Source organism: Tyto alba, unplaced genomic scaffold (genome assembly GCF_018691265.1).
Source record: "Tyto alba isolate M040663 unplaced genomic scaffold, T.alba_DEE_v4.0 Super-Scaffold_48, whole genome shotgun sequence".
Classification (NCBI taxonomy): domain Eukaryota; kingdom Metazoa; phylum Chordata; class Aves; order Strigiformes; family Tytonidae; genus Tyto; species Tyto alba.
This window is the reverse complement of record NW_024881324.1, coordinates 9,035,121-9,054,831: the sequence shown is the minus strand read 5'-3', so window position 1 is coordinate 9,054,831 and position 19,711 is coordinate 9,035,121. Positions and strand designations below refer to the sequence as shown.

Sequence of the window (19,711 nt, the reverse complement as noted above, 5' to 3'; positions counted from 1 at the left end):
TTTGGAAAGGCATGTTGTTTGTTTGTTTTCTTGTAAAACCATGCACTGCAAGTGACTTCGCTAAAGAATCAGCTTCTTATGGGGAAAAAAAAGCAAAATAATGTCTCTTTGTCGTTCAGTCTGTGTCATGCTGCTGTTTGAGGCAGGAAGGTCCTCGTAACTCTTTTCTGAGTTAAGACATGTCTGTTAGTTCCACACTGAGAATTATCAGGATTCTTTTTAACTTTTACTAGATCCATTAAAATGCTTATATGACTATCTTTATTCAACCTGAGGGATAGCCTGCAGAGTGATCAAGGAGATATAAGAACAAGCACTTCCTTCTTGTTATCGTTGACCAGTCAAACCAGTTCAACTGAAGGGGTTTGGCCTAGTGAGCAGTCCTTCTGCTCCTGATGACATTCATAGAAAGGGTGAGTGAGCTTCAGAGCTTTATATGTCTTCATTAGAGGGTGAAGTCTCTTCTTAAACTAAATGAAGCAGGCAGTCTTCATTAGCTCCAGGTTTTCTTCTTATTATTATTCTAATGTAATTATCACTTTTCTTCAGTCAGCCTTCTGCTTGCCTGCTTACAAATAAACTCTTTCCATCTGGAGAATATTTTGAGATGGGGAAGGTACAGTGAAGTAGTGAAACTATTGTTAGCACTGTGTTCTTCCTTTCCTTCTTTTCAACTACCTAGAATGCTATACAAGGAAATACAAAAAACAAATACCTGACAAACATAATAGGATCCTCCTCTTTCAAAAAGGATTATGCAAAGGAAGACTGTTGAGTTATCTGCCTAAGCACATGCAATGGGAGAAAGCATCATACATGGATCTGTAAGACCCCTGCAGTTCTTCACTTCAAAAAAGCAGCTTTAAGAACCGAGGAATCGCCCCACTCGGCTCTCAGATGACAAGACACATTGCTTCAGCAGTAAGTATTTCTTGGGCATAATGAAATACCTGCTGACTGCAGGGAGTAAGAAAGGCTCAGTCACGATGGGTACATCTATTTGTGCATCCGAGCCCCGTGCAGAGATTCCCAAGCTGACAAGGTGCTTTGCTCAGGCTAATTAGCCCTGCTTCTCCCCTTACATCTTCTCTGATTATGCTAATTAGACTGAGCAGGGTGCTGCCTGACACTGGTGAGAGTCAAACAAGTGTGTCTGTACAGCCTTGCCCTGCAGTCTACCCTGTAAATGTCTGAGCCCGCTCAGAACCAGCCCACAAGTCTCTGTCGTGTGGCTGTGCAGCACAGGTATTTCCTGGAGTTTTATTATATGTGCTGTCAAGAATCACTTAGCCTTGGGTGGTTTGCTGGGACTGTGGTAAAGATACTAAACTTTAGGGACAGTCTTGAGCAACTGACTGCTCCGTAGCCTCCTTGCTCTCAGAAAAACACACACTGCTAAGTGTCTTCTGTCCTGTTTGTTTTGTTGCGTGGGAATGCAGCAACCTGGTTCTGGAGTTGGTAGTCTGGAGCTTCAAGGGAAGGGGGGGGGGGGGGTGTGCGGGGACAGAAGTACCCAGGCAGACTATCAGGGATGGTGAGACTGAGGAGTAAAGGTGTACAGAACTTGGACTTTCTGCATTTCATCCTATTTACGTGTGCAGGACTGGCAGAAAAACGGGTTGGCAGGTTGAATTAGATTGTGAAACCTCACTAATTAGCTGTGCATTCCCTACTCTACCTCTCCCTTCTTCCTTCCCAAGTGGGATTCTTGCAGAATTAAATGAGTGCAGGGATAGGTGACTTTCATAATTTGGTGTTGTAACATTCAATTCCAGCTGTAGCTGTTGCAATATGGATAAGTTTGCTATCAAATATTGTTTCAAAGACATTGACTGAGCTTACAGAAGACAAGTTTTAGAAGAAACAATAAAAAAAAACCCGACAACCCCAAAATGACAACTAAAACTATTTTTGCTCATTATAGTAGAAATGGCTTTTTACACTCCTGACTGTTCTTCCTCTGACTGGCACCTTCCTGAGAAATGCAGTTGAGAATGAATGCATATGTATACACACATACACACATGCCTATCTATATATACATTGATCTTAGTGAGCCTGGGAATGTAAAAGCAAGTGCAAAAACGTATGCTGGTTTTGGCAAGTTGTTTGTTTTAGTTGCACAGTTTCCTGATTTTCTTCATTTAAAAGGTGCGTTAATGTTCTGTGTACGAAGCCTGAAGTGTGAGAGTTAGATCTCTTGTCAAAAGATGGATGTCCATGTTTCATTCCATATTGCGAAATGGTAGTCCTCAAAATACCACGTCAAGCCACTACCATGAATAAATAGCTGTGCTGTATTATTTTGGGGAGTAGCAGTTTCCAAGACAGTCGGTATGATCGCAACCATTAAGTGAGTAGAAAGTGTTTTGAAAGAGTAGAAGGAGCTTTGTTGACTGAAATGGCTGGGTCAGAACTGAAGAGTTTGCTGTTTTAAAACATAGCAGACATTTTAGACATTCTTATCGGGATGCTTCAGTAACGCAGCTGTGTGAAAGACTGATAAGGGAACGTGCAATAGCAGCCCTCATAATTTAAAGTGCCCAAACTTGACACATTCTGTGGTAATGTAAAATAGTAATAAATATAAATCTCGTGTTCTGGAATTCCCGGGTCTGCTTATTAGCAGATCAGTGTGTAAACACTGGCTCAGTGTGTCTAGTACTAGAAGGATGTGTTTTGTTCTTGCAAAGGGATGTTTCCTGGCTCTGCACTCCCAGAGCATGTATAAGACAAGCTAGATTCAGACTGAGCTGTACTTTGCATTTTCGGTTTTGTATAAACTACACAGGAAAACAATATGTAGATAATTTTTCACAGTAATGCAGGTATTTTACCAGTTTTGAATCATATCTATTAGTTACTGGTTTCACTCGAGCTGCCTAATAAGATCCTGCAAGGAACACCTTAACAGGACAGCTCAATCAGAATTGAAGCTTTGGTGTTGCTCCTTGGTCAGATGGGGACTGGCAGTTTCCAGTTTGCTCCCAGATCTGCATCCATTAAGTGCATAAAAATGGTTTGAAAGAGGGGGAAGATCTTTGTTGACTGAAATGACTGCATTGGGATTGAAAGTGGAGAGCTGCAGATGGAATAGTGGTGAACCGCTCGTGGCGGGGGACAAATCCCAGCATTTGCACCCCACGGCCCCCATAGGCCTGTAGGAACTGTTATTTCTGTTACAAACTTGAGCCCTGAGCCTGCCTGTTGACTTGTGCACACTCTTAAGGCTACGTCTAGCATTTCAGGGCTGGAGCCTCGAAGCAGTCAGGAATGGTGTTCATCCGTGATTGAAGAGGGAAACAACCATGCCAACACAAAGCCTGTTGTCTGATGAGACCAGTGCTAAAGGTGACGTGGAAAGCAGTTGTGATTGCTTCTTCAGGAAAGCAAATCAAAGCAGGATACATGGTCCTTAATTGAGTTACGGTCAGTATTTTAAGGCTTATGGCAAAATTCATTTAAACTCAATGAAGGCATTTATTTTTAAATGTTCCTCCAGGACTTCAAATTATCACAAAGAGCAAAGCAAACTGTGGTTGCGCAAAGCTGGTATGGTACCAGTGTAGCTGAAACTGAACTTGCACTCACATGAGTTCAGTCTCTATGCCTGTATTATGCTGGAACACCCAAGTGATTTGGTATAGAAAAGATTTGTCATATTGAAGCATCTCTTTTTGGTTCTGTGTTGTTTTTTTTTTTTTTTTGTCTTTCCATTTTTGTTTTGGCGAAGATGGTGTGGGGGATGAGGAGTTGCAGATTGATCATTGTTTGTCTGTAAACTGTTTTACTGGAACGGAGACTGTAGGAGGCTTTCTCATGGCTCTTAGACCAGTGCCTTATGTAAACAGTATTTGACCCTTGAAGATGCTACACGTGTCTCCCATTCAGCCTACCTGCCTGATCAGAGCGGGTGGTATGGTCATGCTTGGAGCAGAGTGAGAGGAACTGTTGTTTGGGGAACAATTCCTATGTATCAAACCACTGCATTCTTGAAATTCATACATTTCTGATAGCGTCCTTTCACTTGATTTATTTTAATGTAGTTCAAAGGTGTACCAGGAAGGAGAATTTGATACCTTGATGAAGGAAGTCACAAAATGACGGCAATGCTGTGGCCTGACATTACCACATGGTACTTTTTTTTTTGACATTGCATTAATATGCATTGCATTAATAACTTGTAACAGTAACTATGCAGCAGCTCAAAACAAACACTGCAGAAACTTTGATGTGAGGCAGTGTTTGTCACTACAAATGTAATTATCTGTGTGGACCATCAGTCTTAAGACTGGTAATAGCAGCAGTGTGGGAGAGCTTGTGGTATCCAGTCTGAGGCATTTCTACCCCGCTGATGTCAAACAGGCTGACAGCAGGCAGAAGACTGGTGGCAGAGGTCAAGTCTTGCTGCGCTCATTACTCGCCTTCTGTTTTATGGTGGAGCAGGGGAGAAATTGCATCCTTGATCTTTACCTGCAAACAGTAAGAAGGGAGGAAATACAGAGGAGGATACGTAGTTAGAGAAATCAAATGGTAATTCATGATGCTCTTTCATACCATTTCTTGCATTAAAAAGTAAATTCGGTAATTCCTGTTGTCTTATTTTCCAGGTTTTTTTGATTAAACTTATTATGATAGGAACCATCTTCCCTTGGTAAGAAGTAATTCTGATATGCAAAATTTGAAACCTAAGGGATAAGATAAGGGAAATTTCTTTGTTTTAATAAATTAGGAATCATTTAAATGGTTCCTGACCGATTCCCAATTACTTTATCCTTTCACATGTAAAGGGAACAAAGGAATGTGGTAAAAATTTAGCCTTGGTAAGGTTTGGCTGAATAGCACTAAGCATGGCTAGATTTGAAGCGCAGTGGAAACATTATGGGCTCCTTAGAGTGGTTCCCCCCGGGAGTCTGAGAAGATGCCTGATCAGAATGCTGGAGTTCAGATCCCATCTTCTCCCTTGGTCAGACTTTTTTGCATTTCTGTTTTGGTTCTGGCTTGTTTCTTATTTTAAGCAGTCGCCACTGTGGTGTATGCTGGTTGCAGTCAGTCTTGTCCTGTGCTGCCTTTTTGTGAAATGCATCTGCAGTGCCTAGTGCACTGAACCTGGTAGAGGTGGTGTTGCCTTTTGGAAGGAGAATTGCATTTCTTGGTTTCTACTGTACCTTTGAAATTCTTCCCTTTCTGTCCTGTTTGCAAAGAGACTAGTCGGTGTTTAGATATTCACGTGGTAACTCCTGCAGCCCTTTCCTCTTGTGCAGCCTGCGGTTTGGGGTGAGTCCACTGGTAGGGCACTGGCTTGCAGTCAGGAGACGTAGTGGCAGAGCCAGAGGGAGAAGCTGTCTGATGGGTGACTTGAGGCATGTTGTGACCAGTCAGTGCTGCAGCCATAAAATGGAGATAATGATACTGATATGACTCCTTGGTAAAGCATTCTGAAATGTTTTTATGAGTATTTCTGCTCCAGAGCCTGGGTGTTTTTAGCCTGGATTCCAAGGAAGTGAGGTGTATGTGGTGGATGATGTCTGTCTGCTTGTCCATCCCCATTCCCCCCCACCCCCATGACGCTGAGTGTCTTGGCTAATTCCCACCAAATCCAGCAGTAAGTAGAAGTCTTGAAGACAATGACATCCCGACAAATTTTTGTCGCTGTTGCTAAACTCAGCAGACAGGGGATGTGAGGAGCATGAGTTAGTGCTGGCACCAAGGGGGAAGAGGCAGCCGAGCTCTGCCCCTGCTAACTTTCTTTGGCAGAGGCTGTCAGCAAGCCCCAGCGGGCTGAGGCAGCCCCTGCCCAGGCGCCAGGCTGGCATGGGAGGATGTGGAGCAAGGCTGGGCTGTTGGGGGATGCCAGAGGGAAGGTGGTGCAGAGACAGGTGAACATGGAGGGATGGTGGAGACACGGAGCACGAGTCCTGTTCCCTCTGTTCTTCGGTAGAATGGGATGTGTTACTAGAAGGGCTCTGACTGAATTTGCCGTTTGAAATCCTGGTGGTGGTTTTGTTTCTGGCTGCTCTGAACATGCCTTCCTCATGTTCCTGGGATGCTTTCACTCCTCTTCTGTGCAGAGCTGGCTTCCTCTGCCCCAAGCAGCTCTGAATCTTTCCTGACACCATTGGTAAAGCTCTTCTGCTCCTTCCCCTCCACGCTGCTCACGTTTTACTTCTGCGGTAAATGCAAATTTAGAGCTGCCTTCTTTCCCTGTAACTGTTGTATCCCAAGTGGAAGAGCCTTCCCATTCTCATGAAGAAATTCTCTCTTTGCCCTTATTATACACATTTAATTTCTGGCAGATCCTGTTTCCAGTGACTGCTGAATTTCTCCCTTGCACAGCTCTGTGCCTCCAGAGCCCTGGTCTTTCTCTGTACAGGGCCTCTCACTTACTTGGCGCAGCTCTCTGGTGTTGTATTGCTCTGTACATGGAAGGCAACTACCCGGTAGTAGTAATAATCACAGGGTTGCAAATTTATTATCTTCTGTTTAGTAACACAATGGGGGCACATGTTTATCTTGTACACTTGAGTGCTCTTTTCAAATAGTACTGTATATACAATAGATAGATTTAAAGTTGTCTAACCAAGAAAACATCCTCAAGGCTGAAAGAATAAGCGTGAAAGATATGCAAGAATTGCAGCCTGGTTTTTAGCACTACTTTGTGTCTGGTGTGCTGATGTACATGGCTGTAGCAGCTAGATGTCTCATTAATGTACCCAGATAAAGCCAAGATAGTTTAAAGCAATCAGATTAATCTTGTATCTGGGAAGAACAAGTTTATACTTTGCAAGAGAGAAGAGATTTGCAAATTTAATTTTTTTTTAAAAAAGGAATATTTATGTAAACATCCTTTCACTGGGAAGAAGGGACAGGTAAAGAAGTAGCCAGCTGACCATAGGGTCTGTGGCTTCTGCAAAGATAATTATTTGAACACCAAGACTCTTGAACTATCTTCAGGTCAGTTTAGGTAGGTTTGAATTTCAGTTGCTCTGAAATGGAGAAGCCATGACCAGGAAGGAACATGATTGGAGAGCATCAGTCATGGAAAAATACTGTAGCCTGAAGTCAGCTTTGAAGTATCCAAGTCTTTTTATTGACTTCATAGACTTTAAGTTAGGCCTTCAGTACAAAAAGTCAAGGTCAGACATGTCTCTGAAATTATTTTTCAGGGCTTATTTATATGTGTGATGTGTACTTCTCTGCAGTTTTAATAAGGATCTTTCATATCAAACTTGTTATTACTACTATTATGGCATTAGGTTTGTAGGCCTCAGTCAAAGCCCATTTTGGCTAGGCATTTGAATACATAAATGGTAAAAAAAAAAAAAAAACAAAAAAAAAACCACTCTCCAAACCAAAGAGCTCATAATGTGCCTCTGTATGTGTGCATGGAGGAGAACGGATGTTTCAGAGAGTGTGCCTTGGCTCCCAAATCAGCCTGCCTTTGCAGTCATTTTGTGGATGATAGCCTGGGCTGTTGTGCAGGGAGTGAACTAACTAGTCCAGGAAGATCACTGCCAAGTTCTGGATGAAAATCCCATCTTTGGATCAAAGGGAATTTGACTAGAATAATTTCAGATCTTTGTCTACTAGCTTGTCCTTTATCATTCTTTTTGTTTCATTTTCATGTACCTCCTGTTTGCACTGAAGTATGAGGTGCAGAAGACCTATCTATGTAGATCATGCCATGTCCATTTTCCTGACAAGACAGGACAGTTCCCTACAATGCATTTTTAAGTGTTTTGCCCTATTAAGTTCCCAGTGCCCAGACCTTGTGGCTTCCTCCACTTCCCTTAAGGAGTTGTTAATAAGTCTTATATCATATTCAGCCTATTTTTCACTTTTTAAAATTTCCCCTTAGTCTCAAGTTGCCCAAGACACAATCTGACATAACTCTTGTTTTACTCATTTATGATGTTGGATACAGCAGGGATGGAAGCAGCAACAGTGGGATACTGCAAATCATCTGTCCCTTCACTACATTTTGGGAGATGCTCCTGAGAAGCTGTCTACATGGTATGTCAAACCCTAAAGAAGAGGGAATGTGCTTTGGACAGGCACTGAAACTTTGAGATGCTTAGGTTTATCTGAAGCAGAGTGACTGAGTCTTTTTTGTACTGGCTGATTGAAGTGGTGTTGCTGCACTTCAGAATTTCTGAAGGTCTCATTTCATCACTCTGCCTTTAATTTCCTTCTTCTGCTCTCAGTTCTTTCTTGTTTTCCTGTCAGTCCTATGTGCTCTCTCAACACTAACTTTTCATTTCTTCCTTTTTATTTCCACAGTAGATGGTGGAGTCACATCCCACATGGCTCTGCCATCTGGAACAACTTCCCTGACTCATTCCTTTTGAGTTTCAACTTTATCCCTGGCCTCTATGTATTAATCTTCTTTCTAATAAAATGATCACATCTTATGCCCAGAGGCTTCCAGTTCTTTTCTGCTCAGTCTTTCTCCTCAAGACATGTACCTTTTGCTACCCTTTGATACGTGAGGTATATTGTGATCTGTGCTTATTATTAGACAAGGAAGCCTGATTTTAGAGACACCTAATCACATACTTAAGTCTAATTCCTGTTCAGCACAACACTTCAGGGCACACTTACCTTTTTAACATCCCCTTATCCCTTTGATTTCAATCGGCTTCACTGATTTAAAGTTAGGTACATGTTTAAGTACTGTGAACATGATAAAGCCTCAGCTGTGAAACATGTTTTTTATATTTAAAAAAAATAAAATCAAGCTAAAGCATATTGCACAGTCTGAAAATAATGAAAGATTCAACAGAGAAGTAAGATTTCAAATCTGATACTACATCTCCTTAAGTCTCATCTTGAAAACATCAAACATGCTGTAAAATCAAACAAAAATCCAGCAGCCTTGCTTTTCCGTCTGTTGACTCAAAACATTTTTCTGCTGTACACTGAGATTTTCAGTAGTTGACATAGTATGCAGTTGTTCTTGCTAAATTAGGAAAGTCTCGTGCTTTCTGGGATCCCATAGTAGAATTGCTGAGTTGCAATACTTGTGTAAAAAAAATGAGGTTAGTTTATTGAGTGGTTGGACACAACTTGCAATGCTACTGCTTTTCTCCTAGTGGCTCCCTTAAAGCTTCCACGAGATGGGGGGAAAATACAGCTAATAGCAAGCTGTGCCTGGGCACCACACAGTCCCGGCTTTGTGCAGAGCATGGCTTTGGCATCTGGAGTGGGAGCTCTGCGTATTAGCAGCAGTACACTCATTGACATAAATCGCTGTCAGAGCAATGGAGGAACACAGCTGTGTATTTTGTGAGCGCTGGATGCCGTCTATCTCAGACTCACCCTGAGATCATGGAAGATCTGCTCAAACTTGTGTCTCAGACTGTAAGACTTGGGTGTGGGGCACCACAGTCAGGTAACCGCTCACTTTTGAAATAAATGCAAGCTCAGCTGCGGAGCTCCTACCCCTTTTTCCCCATCTTTGTGCCTTTCTTACCCTTCTTCATCCTAGGCAGAAGATCTGTCCAGAGAGGACACATAGGAGCACAAAAAGCAGCCCTTTGAAGGAGACTTTATTTAGAGTTCATCCAGTATTGAAATCAGCTGTCCTCAGGGGGAGCTCATCACCTTCAGTGTGTCTCCCACCAAAATCAAGAAGGGGAAATGCATTCCTATTCACTCCCCAGGAGTAAAGCTGCCTTGGTGTGTCTAAACTGCACCTTAGGAAGTCACAGTACTGCTGAGGAGAAGGGGCAGGGAGGTCAAAGCAAAGTGGCTCAGACTGCTCTTGCAGCCCACAAAAGCAAAGCTACCAATTAATTTATTGTGGAAACATGCATGGGGCTGCTGTGGCCCAACTTTGGGCAAATCAGTACAAAGAAGAGAGGAATACCGTAGGTTGCAGAGTGTTTTCATAGGTTTCTCAAGGTTTGTTTGTTTTCATTTGGTTTAGGTGTTTGTTTGTTTTTTTTTTTTTCCTCCTTGGTTTGCTGTCCCTACCTAAGCATCCAGCTAAAGTTCTTGCAGTCACGACCATCTTCTCCTTACCACAAATCACGGGGAGGTGATGCAGTGACTTCTCGTTTGCTTTTGCAGTGAGGACACAGGCAGCGTTGTAGCATGAGAATATTTTTGAAGCCTGAGTGTGGGCATATGTTTGTCAAAGTTGAGAGGTTTTTAGTATAGAATTTGAACCACAGTGCTTCGTTAATGAGGGGTTTGCCTTTATCCTCCTTAAAATGAGGAAAGTAACTGAAGACTCTATAATGCTTGGTTCCTTGTGAATCATGGGGACTGCATGGCTAAAAGTGTATTTACTAACCTCCTTCTAAAATGCATTGCTTTTGTGCCTTTCACATAGTTCCCTGTCCAGACTCCCATGAATCTCTACTTTTTTACCTCTCTTAAATGCTCAGTGGTCGTGAAAAACCTTCCTGTGTATGGAAATGGAGATGCTAATGCAAGTAAAAAAGACTCATGGGTTCCTTTTCTCATTCATCACAGTTCTTGGAGGTGTTTTGTAGAAAATTCACCACCCGAGGACCAAATTAAGCCTCCTTCACAACCTACTGCAATTAGACTGTGGGATTAAGGCAACCTGAAGCACTGTTTTGGGGAATTTCCGAGAAGTCCGTTGTCCCCAGTGAAATCTCTTTTTACTCTGCTTCCCATTTTGCAGAAAGCATATTCCTCACACCAGCGCTGCCATGCTCGTCAGCTCAGCAAATGTTTCCTTGGCATTGCACTTGCTGTTTTTGAACCACGAAATGCTTTTAGGTAAAGTTATCATAATACAAACTGAAAATTGACAGGCTGAATAGTTGTGGTTAGTATGTGCTATAGTGGTGATGACATGGGAAAATATGTTGTTTTTCTGCAGATGACTGTTTGAGGTTAGTTCTAGACCATTTTGCTCATGATGTGCCAGCTAAAATTATGAGAGCATGACTTTGAAGTAAGCAGGTTAGTTTGATTTTTTTTTTTTTTTTTCCCACCCCCCCCAAAACCTGATAAAGGCCTGTTGTGAAAGGATGGATGTTGTTGTTATCTGGGGATTTAAAAAGAATGGAGCCAACCATTAGAAGGAGTAAAATGTTAAAAGGACTAAATTCCCCCTTCCAAGAAGTTCATTGCACTGTTTAATCTAACCAAAGGTGTCTCACTCACGGGGCTAGCATGGGCAAAGCGTGGCCCGCAGGGCAAAAGCCATCAAGAGTTCAGGTGCCTCTTCTTCAGCAGAAAATGGTAGTGTGAAAGGGGGATGGGTAGCAGCAAGCAAAGCCAGTGCTTTTTGCTGGCAGCAGAAGCAGCATTTCACAGATCTGTTCCTTACGTACCTTTCTGGTATTCAAGACCAGAGCGGTATCGCATCCTGCCAGGATGTCAGCTCAGCAGAGCCACAGGTGGGATCTTACACACTCCATCAGTTATGGGACGATCTGCACGCACCAAAAGATGTCACAGTGCTGAGTCAAGCAGGCACTTCTCTAAAGGACCACAGAAACATGTGCCTTGTTTGTAAGATAGAAGCAAGAAAGGAGGCATTAGGCAGGAGGTGATGTTTGATGTCTTCATATCTAATGATAAAAACAAAAGTGACTCAAATGTCACTTTCTTCCCAAACAGAAGTCTTTTAGGTGTGGGCTGCCGGTCCGTGTTAGGAGTGATATGCAAAATATACAGAATTTGTGTGTGGCTAAATGATGGTTTCTTTTTCTTTCATCTGCCTCAGTTTTGCTTTGTGCTGCAAGGTTGCAGTTGCGTGTAAAAGGCTTGACATATTTAATGGAACCTTGAAACAGCTCTAGTGAATTGCAGGAGAAAGAAAAGCAAAAGACTGTAGGATAGCAGAAGACACAATAACCAAAGTTACATTTAGAAATAAAAACCTGCAGTTCTGGAAGAGTCCTTACTCCACCTACTACACCAGTGTATGCATTTGGGGTTTAAATCTGCTCCAGCTTCTTTGTGGTGTTTGGGCACAGAGAGACAAGTTTGCTGTGGAGGAGCAGCCTTAAAGGTGAGTTTGCCACCCTTCACCCCTCCTGAAATGCTGTGCTGAAATGAGGTGGTTTGGACAGCCCACTCAAGTGAGTATTTTTCCAGTGTTTCCATTTTTTCTCTGCTTGCATGGGCTAATCTCTTCTCTTCTTGGGGTGTGAGGAAGATCGGGGAGTGGAGCGTGTTGCTAACATCTCCCCTGCCCCCGAGCTGAGGAGCCTCTGAAGCTTATTGGAAGTTAGACTACACTGATTTTTGTGTGGTGCCCTTTAGCCCCAGCAAATACAAAGAGCATATGGCATGGATGGCTCATTTCTAAAACGCCATCAAAGAGCCAGAGGAAGAGATGGTCTTCTAGTCTTAATAATCTCCTAATTCTGATGGTCTTCTAATGACTCCTGGAGACACCATTAACTTTCTCAGCAGTTCCTTCTTCACTCTTTTGCATACCTCATATCAGTACAGCCAGTACTCTGAAGAGTTGAATTTTAAGGCCCTAACTCAGAAAAGCTCCTGTTTTCCTTAATTCTGATTAAATATTGTAAAATATTTGAATCCATTTCAGTTAAAATAATGATAGCACATTGATTAATATGATAATACTGGTAATACTGTCTGACCAGTACAATTGTTTAATGAGGTTAAGTGTACTTGGATATAAATAAAAAGGCCACCTTATTCAAGGACGATGAGTGGTTGTGATCGTCCAAATGGTGACCTTTCAGGGTTGGTGTTTGTATGTCCAGAAATGAAGGCAGGTGGAACAGCCAGCTCCTTTTCTCGGGCAAATATCCTTCAAAGTTCACTGCAAAGATAAATGTCCTTGTTACACATTGTGCATCTAAAATAAAAGGTGACAATTCCCCAATTCAGTTATTGACATCTATTTTCTCTCTTTTCTGGGGCCTTTCACTCCACATGTCATTTTTGCATTGACTGGATGATGGTCCTGTTTATAAGATAGAAGCAAGACGAGGCAGCAGTAGATAGGAGGGGATGTTTGTGTCTATGTGTTTAATGGTAAAAACAAAAGTGACTCAACTGTCACTTTCTTCCAAAATAGGAACCTTCTTAGTGTGGGCTGCCAGTACATGGTAGGATGTGGTGGCTTAATGCACCTACTTCACTTGAGCAAGAGGAAAGTGCTTTTAATTTCCATGGCCTCGCTCCCAGTCTTTGGGGCAACCACTTGCGTAGCAGTTTGCAGGGATGGGGCCTTTGCCTCGAAATTATACTGGGAGGACATTGATGCACACACAGTGGGATGCCGAGCACAGTGGGATCCTGATCCTGACTGGGGCCTCTGGGCACAATGCTGTCATGAATTTTAAATAATAATAATGCTGTAAAAAGTTAAATAAATGTGTCAAGTTAATTTTATGCTCCCCTCCCCTCAGGCAAATTAGCATAAATTGAATTTTTTAATAATTAGCCCAAGCAGTTATCAACTAAATAGATACACCTGATTTCTGTGGATCGTGGTAATACATGGGGGACTGATCCTGCAAGGAGCAGAGAGATTCCCAGACGGACCCGGCAGGATCAGGTCCAGCTGTACAGATACCATACGAATGCATTTGCCATTTGGGTTCGTTGTAGGTTATATGTGTATTGCCATACAGTTCGGATTTTGATCACTTCCATTTACAGCCTTGGAAAATAATGCACTGAACTGTCTGCGCTGGGCTTATTAAACTGTCGTAATAAACCATTTTACAATTCCAGGCGGCCCTTCCCGAACGTATTGTAGAGCCTATTAACAAACACCTGTCAAGTTCAATTGAAATGTCTAAGTGACCTGATGTACAGCGTCTGCTGCCGCGCCAGGGACAGCAGGGCTCGCACGGCGCGCCAGCCGCCTCCAGTGCCGCGCTCGGAGATGAGGTGTTTGGGAGCAGGGGAGCTTCAGGGAGCTCTTGGCTTGCCTTGCAACCTGGTGGATTTTGGTAGTAAGTAGGGAGAAAAAAACAGGTTTGTGTAAGGCAAACAGCCTTTCCGTTCCCTCTTACCTGGCTGTGACATAAGTCTCAGAACATTGCAAGCTTATTGCAAGCTTTTCTTTCTCCTTCCTCTCTTTTTTTTTTTTTTTTTTCCCCCCCCCCACTTAAGATATAGATATGTAAACAGATCTTTTCCTCTGTTGCTGACTTGAATGAGGGCTGGCCCCTGGTACACATGTGAAAATTGCTTGGCTGGGAAATATCTAATGTATGTTGTATCATAGCTTTGGAGATAAATCCAAATTCCCTAGCTTCTTGTCTTGACAAAGTGCTACTTATACACATTCACTTCCAGAGACTGAGCTTACAAGAGAGGAGAGGGGGAAAATTAACCCAGTAGCATCGCACAAATGTTTGTGGAGGGTTTTTTGTTTCGTGTTCGGGGATCTTTTTTTTCTCCTTTTTTTTAAAAAATCATGAACTCCGAATCCAAAGAGGCTCAGCAATCAGTGTGTTTGAACGCCAGCCAAGACACTAAACTGGCAGCCGTCCATTCTGATATCAATGTGAGTGAAATGTGTACTCAGTAACTGGATTCAGGCCCTTCATAGTTTGCAAGCAAATATTTCTGCTTTCGCAGATCAGATAAAAAGCAGAAAAAGCTGTACAGCTCCTGAGTATGTGAGAGGGAGGGGTCTGCACCTCTGCAAAGAGGCATCAACATTTTTGTGTCCCAGTCAAAGTCCTGTGCCTTATGTCATCATGTTCTATTTCGAAAAGGCATTTAATTATGTCTTTTAATGTTTTAACTGCTAAATCTGCCTTGCATAAAGGCTCTAAGTACCTCACACTGGTAATAAGCTGTAGGAAAGCGAAATAAATTGGCATTTTGTAAAAAGGTTGTACAAAACCAATGGCAAGCTATGCAAATCAGCTATGATACAGCCAAATTTGCATTTTATCTTGGGTTTAGTGATGATATGCACGGCATGACTGTGGCAGGCTTGCCTCTTGGGATGATGCATGCACTTGGTGGTATGGCCCTGTAGGGTCAATTTAACAAGAGTAACGTGATTTTCCATGCAGTTTCTCAGAACCACTGAGCAACGTGCAGCAATAAATAGTGACAGAGGAAATCAATTTTTAAGAGTAAATACATTTAGTAGGAGGAAAAGGTGTTACACAGATCTTTCACCTCGTCAAAACAAGGTTAGCAGTTTTGTGTGGTGCTGCTCAACTTTCCAAAGTGACTCCATTCTGCTGTCTTCCTTTTTTCTTTGTTACTCTTTAGTTTAGAAAACATCAGGACAAGGAGGTGGTGTAATTCTGGTGCACTGGGTGCTTGGATCATTAGAGCAATATACAGGGGAGGGGGACATGTTGCAAGCAGCTGATGATGCAGTTTCACAGCCTTTGAGTTGATTGAAACAATGGCAGCTCTTACGACCTGTTGTTTTGCCCAGCTGAGAAGGAAAGTGGGAACTAGTTGAGGTTTCTGGTGATAATAATGCTATTCTAGGGAGGACGACATGCAAATAGACTCTCAGAGCCCCTTGCAGTCTGTTTTATAGTGGAGAGACATACATGTATGCTTTTTAAGTGTTGCTGCAAAGTACATCTGAAATTACCTTACCTGCTTTTTACCTCATATAAATTTTGTTTCATTTCAGGAATTCATTCAGTATGTTAAATTTAAAAAAAAAAAAAAAAAAATTGGAGTTTTTTGGCATTGGCCTTCACATGATGCATATTCTTTCCAGCCAGCTCTCTGAACACAAATTTGTTATCTTTTCTGCTGTGAAAATGGACCAAATAAAAATTTCTGTATATGCTTTCCCCGTCACAAGGGTGAATTTGCTCCATCGTCCCTTCCCAGTTCATGGGTGCTGTGTGACAGCTCCATCCCACGGAGCGCTGGGCACCTGAAAGAAGTGCTGGGTGCTTTAATTTCCCACGCTGTGATCCTGCATCCCTTGCTGTGAATCAAATGTCAGCTGCTAACCTGCAGTGGGCTTTGTGCTGGAGTCTTTCAAGGGCTGCTCAAGAGCAGCCTGAGGGGAGCATCTCTCCTTAAGGCAGCAGGTAAGCAGCATCTCTCCTTAACGCAGGGTTTAGGCAGGAATTCAGTAGGTTTTGGACAAAACACCTGGGACAAGGCTGTCCTGAATTTAAGCACAAGTTTCAGTACTCTCTTCTTGTGACCTCAGCACACCCAGTGCTCTGTTAGTTTGCCTTACAGAAGCAGAAGGGAGTTTGGCAGCTTTCAGATGAAGTCTGCCAAAAAAAAAAAAAAAAAAAAACAGCCCAGCAAGCATCATCTTTTTTTTTTTTTTTTTCTCTTGGCTTCTCTATAAATAGTCAAAACATTTTTTCAGAGCAAGTTTAGTTAATGTTTTGCAGTGGTGAGTGAACACTGTGATGTTCCGATATGTTTTGTGCTCCTGAATGTCATTGTAAATGCTTGAGTGTAATTTAATTCAGGTTTTTAAATGAGAGGAAGAAAGTCTCATTTCAGCTTTGTCATTGACTTCATGAGAAGTCTTTTGAGTGCATTTGGGAACAGTTTGGCTTCTTGTTTAACTGTATCATTGGATACATGTTGAAAGTTTTCCCTTCTTATCCTTACCACACAGACAATCACATCATTCTTGAAATGAATGTTCCTTTTACTGTCCATATGCAAGAAATTATGCAAACATCTGTGTAAGTCACAACATACAAGACAGCAAATTCCTGGTCGCAGGCTGCAGAGCCCATCTTTCAAAGCCCTGTCTGCAGAGGGTCTGCGTGCAGCCGTCAGCTTTGTTCTCGCACCGCACGCTGACTGTCGGTTTCGTGTTCCACCGCTTCGCTACTTAAAACAACTAGTAGGGTTCTGTCTTTTCTTTCTTCTTTTTTTTTTTTTTTTTTTTTTTTTTCAAGCACCAAATGTATAGTTTCATTTCGTCAGCTGGTTTTATCAAGAAAATGGTATCAGAATCGTGTGGGATTTTGTGAGTCATTACCAGAAACACTGCAGTGGGTGGATTAGCCCCTTCAAAGTGGCAGCTCTGGGTGTTTTCAGGGTAGTAAGGTGCAGGGAAAATAGGGTCGCGCCTGTGATTTTTTTGCATGCACCCTTGGGAGTACCCTCGGCGAGGGCGATGTCCTTGTTCTCTCGGCAGCTCTCCGCTGTTTCCTGTTGGCACCAGAAGGAAGACGAGTAATGCTCCCTGGTCCCCCTGCAAATAGAGTGTGTTTGCAGCTGTCCCTGCGTGACAGGATACTGTAGCACAAGGCTCACGCGTTTCGGTTGCGGGGCTGTGTGACACAAGCCTGTGGTGTGAGAAGCCAGGGCGGCAGCGCTTGCAGAAGCACCCGGCAGAGCGCGGTTAGGTGTCTGTGCTTTAGGTGTCGAGGCTTTCAAATCAGCCTCGCCAGCTTGGAGCTGGGTTTGTTTCAGTTGCAGGTATCAGCGCTTCTTCCTAAGGGGTTGCCGCCGCTCCACCTACGAAATGCAGCCCTGTTTCCATCCCAAACCTTGTTGGAGAGCACTTTTCCTAAAGTAAATCAAACCCAAGTGCCGTCTCTTTGCTTTTAATGGCCCAGCCCAGCCCCATGTATCCAGGCTCTCACCATCAGCCTGGTCTCACAGCAGTGACACATCCTCCCAGTAACAGCCCATTACTGGGACACTTGCAGAAATGTTTGCTGGTCTCATCATGTGGTGTGCAGACTTTTCATCAAGGAAACCATTTGGGAGTAATGTGCAAAACTTTTTTGGAGTCCTGCTGCCTCCCAGACAAAAGTACTGGTCTTTGGAGGCCAGCACCAGGAACTGCCACTCCGAGCCTGCACTGCCAGGACCCAGAGCGTGCGGGTTTGCACTGGCACATCCCACCACCGATGTGTTTTCTCTCTGACATGGAACTGAGGAGGTGTGCATGTGTTTGGTCTCACATGCTTCATCCCAGCATTTAGCAGTGAAGTTTCTTACGAGCAGCATGTTTGGTTTGGGTAGAAGCTTTCCTGTTAAGTCCTAAAGTATCACACTGTCCTATGCACTAAAAAAAATATTTTCCCTTCCAAGAGACAACTAAAGCCATGTGAGGAGAATGTTTTGATGAAATGAGAATGGGGGCGGAGAAGAGGAGCAGCAGACACCCATCTCCTGCCCCCGTGTCCAGTTAATGCTCCTAATGAAATGTTGTGCAGTGCTCTGACGCACGGCAGAAACCTGCTTCGATGAGTGATGGCTTGTTGTGCCTGTGTGCTCTCCCAAGCATAATTTATGACAAATAAATACGCGGTGGACTTCCCTGCTTCTTCCTATTGCTTTGCTCTGATGCTTTTTTCTTCTTCTTTTTTTTTTTTTTACAAGTTTGGGAATGCCAAAGAAAAGCAAATAGTGTTGTCCTTTCAGGCCAGCTCCTGGAGCCCAGGGAAGCTGTGATGGGAGCAGGGTGCAGGTAGGTGGCTGCTCTTTAGCCTTCTTACATGAGTCCAGAGTACAGCTGTCTACCCCAAAAGTCACCCTGGTGGGAACTGCCAGCCCCTGGTCTGATCTCCCCAGACTGAGCTGTGCTGGAGGCTGCAGAGCTGTGTGTAAGGAGGAGTGACCAGGCTCTCAGTGGCGAAGACGAGCCAAGGCAGAGCAGCTGGCCAGCATCTCAGCCACCTCCTCCTGAGCGAGGTGGGCAATCTGCAGCTCTTGTTGCGTTGCCTGGTGTGTGTGCAGGCCCATAAAGTAGTTATTTGATAAAGTTGCAGAGCATCTGACTGTGCTGTGTGGCAGTCCCCACAAAGTGTACGGAAGAGTTGTAGCCCTAGGTCCAAACTGAAGTCAGGGAAGGAGGCATTCCTGGCGGTGATATGGATGCTCCCTCCATGCTTGGGCAGACATCCTCCCACGTGCAGCTCTCGCACATGCACCATGTCAAGCCGTTGCTTGGTGTATGAAGGAAAGACCAGCCTCTCTTCCCCCTACACCATCCCCGTAGCTCCTGTATGCTTCTGGCAGGTCCCTCGCGCCATGGGAAGGGCAGGGCGGGTGTGCAAGACAGATCCTGTTGCAGCGAGCAGAGGGAGCGTGGTAAATACACTTTGTACCCAACTCCCATTCCTGGGTATACCACAAGAGGCCCCAAGATGCGGCGTGAGGAGGAGCAGAAGGAGTGACTGCTTGGCGTGCTGCTGGAGCTCGATGGCTTCGGCGGCTTTGCCAGGTCAGGTTTCCCTGCAGCAACGGCTGGGCAGCAGCTCCGGCGTTTCTTCCCTGCCTCGAGGTGAGTGGCAGCAAGACGTGGCTGCTGCTGATGGGTGGGGGGAACAACTGCCCATCTGCAAAGATTAAAAACCCATTTTCAACGTGCCACCAGAGCAGGTGCAGGGATTAGCCTGGCTCGGCGCGGCCGCAGAGCGAGCTCGGTTGCAGCCTGCTGGGGCTCCCGTGAGAGAGGGGGTGGTGGCGGTCGCCGGAGTGCCCGCGAGTGGGATGTGTGTGAGAGTTGAGATGCAGCGTTTGCAAACTGAAGATCGACAGGACGAGTCCTGCAGTGCCACCCAGGCTCTGGAGAGCTCGCACGCCGAGGCCTGGGGCAGCACCAGCGCTGGGGATGCGGCGTGATGGGGAAGTGGTGGCTCACGTGGCCACTGTGCCGGCAGGGCTTGCGGTGGGAGCTGTTTAGAAATGACAGCAAGGCTAACAGCTCACCTGGAGAAGGAAACGGCAGTTTCTTTGGGATATTGCAGGCAGGGCAGGGCTATGCGCCGTCCTGGTGGAAACCAGACCTTTTTGGAGAATTGTCCTATCCCTT

General features: G+C 44.1%; 1 protein-coding gene across 13 annotated transcripts in view; it reads left to right on the top strand.

Annotated features, from left to right (window-relative positions):
• Positions 1–19,711, top strand: part of ATXN1 (ataxin 1) — a 246,212-nt gene that overhangs the window by 167,971 nt on the left and 58,530 nt on the right. The window contains exon 1 of one of the 13 annotated variants that reach the window (XM_032987773.2): positions 725–921. The exons of the other annotated variants lie outside the window; for them this stretch is intronic. The gene's annotated coding sequence lies outside the window, so the exon portion shown is untranslated. Of the gene's footprint in view, positions 1–724; positions 922–19,711 lie in introns of those variants that run through there. 13 annotated transcript variants of the gene reach the window in all.